The sequence below is a fragment of the Sapajus apella genome, unplaced genomic scaffold, assembly GCF_009761245.1.
Source record: "Sapajus apella isolate SASKATOON/1434 unplaced genomic scaffold, GSC_monkey_1.0 scaffold9, whole genome shotgun sequence".
Taxonomy (NCBI): domain Eukaryota; kingdom Metazoa; phylum Chordata; class Mammalia; order Primates; family Cebidae; genus Sapajus; species Sapajus apella.
Window position 1 is genome coordinate 7,602,330 of NW_022436949.1, and position 5,665 is coordinate 7,607,994.

Consider the following 5,665-nt stretch of genomic DNA (forward strand, 5'->3'; position numbering starts at 1 on the left):
CCACTTTGGGCCCAATCATCTCATGCTAGGTGAAAGCAAAAAATAAAGGGGTCTTTCAGCCAATCCACTTGATGGCTGGTTAATCCATTGTATAGAAGGAAGGGGCAAGGAAGGAGGAACAGCAGACCGATTGTGCTGTTCTTTCTGCAGGGCATTTGAAGTCTGGGAACAGAAGCTGGACAAGTGACTCTAGCAAGCAATCTTGTTTGAAAGATGAATATGCTCTAGGAAAAGGTGAAATACAACCATTGTGCACCCCACAGATATCCTCAGAATATAATGAAAGCCAATTTCCACCCTTTCCCATTTAGCTTGGTCCACAAGCTACACGGTTCAAGAGGATTAGCAAAAGGCCAGCCAGGAGGTAAGCATTGTTCTAAAAAGCCTGTTGCCCGTGGAGCTTGTGAACCACAAAACATCAACATTGACATCAGCTGGAGGAGATCTGACGGGAATCAGGCATGGCATGACTGCAGGCTGCGTAGGGGCTAGGCACTCTATCTGCAGACCCTGGAGCTCATCGGGATCAGAGGATGACTTCCATCTGTTCTCCACAGACACTGGGGCAGAACAAAGAGGATGGGGTTATAATTCAGCAGGAGGTATATGGGTTAGATGAGCTCCAGAGGTCTCTTTAAGCTCTAATTCAATGAACACTGTCTTTCTTATCTCTGAGAAGAGGTAGCATTTAAAAAAACTGAGTGTGCTTTTTAAAAAAATTGTGCTTGTAAAGCATTTGTTGAAACTTCATAAATATCTGTGCTTTAAAAAATTTTTTTTATTGCAGTTAAATGTTCAGTTTTGCTAGAGAAATGCTGCAGAACTTCAGAGCTTTATTTACATAATCTTTCTCTTTACAGATTCCTTCTTTCTTCCACTGAATTTTGAGGAGGAAAATAAATCATTTCTACTCCAAGAAGTCCCTCTGCTTCCAGCAGTCTCCTGTGGTTTTTAGTGGCAATCCTAAATGTCAGAAGGCAGGGTGAAACCTGTGGTGGAAACTTCAAGGTAGGATCTTTCGATACTTTGCTAGCAAGGTCTTGTATTGTTTAGCCATGTATAGTATCTAGAGGATTGCTACTGTTCTCCCTTTCCTGTGAATATGGATATTCACATCTCTACCTCACTGAGCTTTCCTAATAAATTCCAATGCATTAAAAATTTTTCAGGCCGGGTGGGGTGGCTCATACCTGTAATCCCAGCACTTTGGGAGGCTGAGGCGGGTGGATCACCTGTGGTCAGGAGTTCGTGACCAGCCTGACCAATATGGTGAAACCCTGTCTTTACTAAAAATACAAAATTAGCTAGGTATAGTGGTGCATGTCTGTAATCCCAGCTACTTGGGAGGCTGAGTCAAGAGAATCACTTGAACCCTAGAGGTGGAGGTTGCAGTGAGCTGAGATTGTGCCATTGCACTCCAGCCTGGGTGACAAGCAAAACTCTGTCTCAAAGAAAGAAAAAAAGAATTGAATCAATTTTACTTACAGAAAAATGGCAAACACTGTATATTTTTTCCTAGAATCATTTGAGAATAAATTGTTGACCTGATGGCCCATAATCCCTAAATACTTTAGTCCAAGAGCATATTCCCACATAACAACAATACAAGTACCCAAATCAGGAGATCAAAATTGATACCTTACTACCAACTAACTCTCAGATTCCATTCAAGATTTGCCAACTGTCATAATGATATCCTTCACAGAAAAAAATCTGGTTCAGAATCAAGTGTTTTAGTTAGTTGTTATTTAAGTCGCCTTCACTTTAGAATGAGTTTCTGCCTTTCCTTGACTTTTGTTACTTGGATACTTTTGAAGATTACAGATTTGTTTTTTTTTTTTTTTTTTTTTTTTTTAATAGAATGGCTGTCATTTTGTTACCTCATGATTAGATTCACAGTATGCATTTTGGCAAGAATGCCACCAAAGGGATGTTGGTTCTCATTGTATCCTATCAGATGGAATGTGATTTTGATTTGTCTGATGAGCTGATGATGTTAACTTAGATCACACTATTAAAGTCACACCTGTCAGTCTTCTCTGTATTTTCCTCTTCCCCTTTTTAAATCAACAAATATTTTGTGGGGAGATACTTTAAGCTACATAAATATCTTGTTAGATATCTAACTTTCTATTTACGTCAGTGTGGATTCTTGGAGTGCTATTTCATTCAATGGATTATAATGTTACTATATTTATTTTGATACTCAAATGACCAGTGGGATCCCCTTGAAGGTGGTTCCCATATCCTTTTCACAAGTCCTCATAGTTTGTTTAGTACTTTCTTACTTCCTGGCATGAGAAGATGTTCCAGGCTCATCTGGTCCTTTTTCTGCCCCAGCCTTGGAATCAGCCATTTCTCTAAGGATGCCAGTTCTTTTTAATGGAGAATAGTATTTAGAAACTAAGCTTTGGTTGCTAGGTGTGCACATGGCTGTTGGGGTATTGCTGCTCCTAATTCTCTCAGCCCTGTCAAGCTCCTTTTTTTACAGTTTAAGAAAATTACCCATTTGTCACATGTGTTGCAAATAGCTTTTCTCAGTGTGAAGTTTTAATTTTGGCTTTATGATTTTTTTTGCTGTTCAGAAATAAGTGATCATTTCATAGCCAAATTTGCCCACCGTTCTTGTTTTGCTTCTGTGATTTATAAGCCATTGCACACTTCAGAGTTAAAAACATTTTTCCAATGTTTTCTTCTAATTCTTTCATAGAAAAAGATTTTTTAAAAGTCTTGAAGTACACATACTTGTATGTTGGTGAAGAAAAAATTGTGTTTCATTTAGAGAGCAAGCTCAGTGCCACAGACTGATTCACTGTCTGAGGAAAACCAAAGCCAGATCCAAGTTTTTAGATATGTAAGCATTTTGTAAACAGTTCTAGAAGTTCCTTATCTAAACTAGTGGTTTTCTTACCTTGGTTGACGATTATCACAACCTTAGGCGATTTTCTCAAACACGCTGGTACCCAGTATCCACCACACAAAGCAATTGAATAAGAACCTCTAGGGATTGCTGGGTAAGAACGCTTTTAAAGTGCTCCAGGTGATCCTAATGTGCTGCCAAGACTGAGAACCAACTCAACTAATTACACTTCTTCACGCTTGTCTAAAATTCTACCATGAGTAACTGTTTCCTTCAGACTAAGCAATTCCTTTTGGTTATCATCTTTCTTGGTTATCTTCTTTTAAAACATAATTCTTTTCAAAGATTTAACACATCAAGTTTCTAATAATTTAGTGAGTTTAGCAGACTTTTTTTTTTTTTTTTTTTTTTTGAGACGGAGTCTCACTCTGTCGCCCAGGCTGGAGTGCAGTGGCGTGATCTCGGTTCACTGCAACCTCCGCCTCCCGGGTTCAAGTGATTCCCTGCCTTGGCCTTTTCAGTAGCTTGAATTTCAGGCACCTGCCACCATACCTGGCTAATATTTGTATTTTTAGTAGAGTTGGGGTTTCACCATCTTGGCCAGGCTGGTCTTGAACCTCCTGACCTCTTGATCCATCCGCCTCAGCTTCCCAAAGTGCTGGAATTACAGGTGTGAGCCACCACACCCGGCTAGTTTAGCAGACTTTTAAAATGAAGACTTAAAGTTACAAGCATTAAAGTTACATGTTTGTGTGTGTGGAAACTATACACACAGCACATCCACTCTCCTGTGCTGGTTGTACACAGAAGGCAGCAGGTACCTAGGTAAAGGTGATATGCATGGAAATGTTAATAGGAAGAAGCTTTGCCTTCCGAATAATCTCAAGAGGAACCCTTAACAATAGATTTGGAATTTTTGAAAACCAGAGCAAGCTGTGAGTTATGTGATGTTAAAAACATGACCCATTATCTGTGTGATTATGAGCAAGTTACTTTACTTTGAAGAGCCTCAGTTTCTTTATTCACAAAAACGAAACTGACATTAATACCTCTCTCATGAGATTGTTGTGAGGATTACATCAAATCATTAAGCTAAAGCCCTTTACAAGTACCTCACATAGCAAATAGTACGTGTTTGCCTTTAAATAAAGGATAGCTACTTTCATTTCTTCTGGCCAGTGCCACTTCTAACAGATAACTATTTCTGCATTAACCAAGTTGCACATTGGCTTAAATTTGCTTCTTGAGTGGTCTGTATGTAATATTCAGTAGTATCACTATTTAATATTAATCTTAGAATAAAAGTTTTGAGCTGAGACAGTTTTTTCTCTTTTTTTTTTTTTTTTTTTTTTGGTAACAAGTATGTATTTCTTGATTTCCAAGGAAAATTCAGTAAAGGAAAAAGATACACTTAAAATAGATTGAATAGGTAAGTTTTTAATCCTAATTGTTAGGATTATGTGGGGGCAACGAATTAGTCCAAAGTGGTAAATAATGCTAAAATTGTTTATTGCACTGAAGTTGCAGTGCTGTAACTCTTGCATTATCATGTGTATGTATCATACATTCTGGAAAAAGCAATGTCAGAACATGAGGCAAATGTTACTGAACATAGATATTTATTATGGTGTTTAAATTGTATATACATAAATATATATATATATTTTTTTGAGACGGTGTCTTGCTATGTTGGCAGGCTGAACTGCACACCGCAACCTCTGCCTCCCGGGTTCCAGTAATTCCCCTGCCTCAGCCTCTCAAGTAGTTGGGATTACAGGCGCATACCCATGCCTGGCTAACTTTTTGTATTTTAGTAGAGAGGGGTTTCAGCATGTTGACCAGGATGGTCTCGATCTCTTGACCTTGTGATCCACCCACCTTGGCCTCCCAAAGTGCTGAGTTTACAGGTGTGAGCCACCGCACCCAGCCTTAAATTAATATTATAAATAAAATATTAGGTGATCTTATTTTACCTGATGTATTTTAAGAGTCAACTGACCTTGTGACAGTTTGAAATAATAGAGCATCTCAGAAATAGGCTCAGAATTATGTAGCCTGAGGCATGCACAATTTCCTGTGGTGTCAAGTAAAATGAATATGAAGTACATCCTTAATAAGTAGAAACAAAAACTGATAGCCCGTACAAAGGGGGAATTCTCTTAAGCTTTATACATATATGAAAAATCTATCAACATAGTTCTTTTATTTAAAGGAAATTGATGGTTTAAGTAAACTGTATTTATATAGCCATCAATTCTCTTTATAAAGATCTTCCACAGGGATATTTTTGCACCTGTTAATCGTTTCCAAGACACAGTCAGTTGACAGAGTTTATATTGATGCCTAAACCAGGCTACAAGTTGGAGGAGTTGGAAGAATACTTGCTTTCACCCAATAAATTTTTATTAAGTCTCCTGGATGAATTAGCTCTATATTAGGGACTGCGATAACTATGGGCTTGTATAATATAATAAAGGATATGTGAAATACTAGATAATGATACCTTTTTTTTTTTTTAAACTAAACTAAAGAGAGAGGTTTAGGCCGGACGCGGTGGCTCAAGCCTGTAATCCCAGCACTTTGGGAGGCTGAGGCGGGTGGATCACGAGGTCAAGAGATCAAGACCATCCTGGTCAACATGGTGAAACCCCGTCTTTACCAAAAATACAAAAAATTAGCTGGGCATGGTGGTGCGTGCCTGTAATCCCAGCTACTCAGGAGGCTGAGGCAGGAGAATTGCCTGAACCCAGGAGGCGGAGGTTGCGGTGAGCCGAGATCGCGCCATTGCACCCCAGCCTGGGTAAC

At 38.9% G+C, this 5,665-nt stretch overlaps 1 long non-coding RNA gene across 1 annotated transcript in view; it reads left to right on the plus strand.

Moving 5' to 3' along the window:
• The first annotated feature begins 421 nt into the window (after positions 1–421).
• Positions 422–5,665, plus strand: part of LOC116551264 — a 122,846-nt gene continuing 117,602 nt past the window's right edge. The window contains exons 1-2 of the long non-coding RNA XR_004268810.1: positions 422–602; positions 861–1,008. This is a non-coding gene — a long non-coding RNA (uncharacterized LOC116551264). The remainder of the gene's footprint in view (positions 603–860; positions 1,009–5,665) is intronic.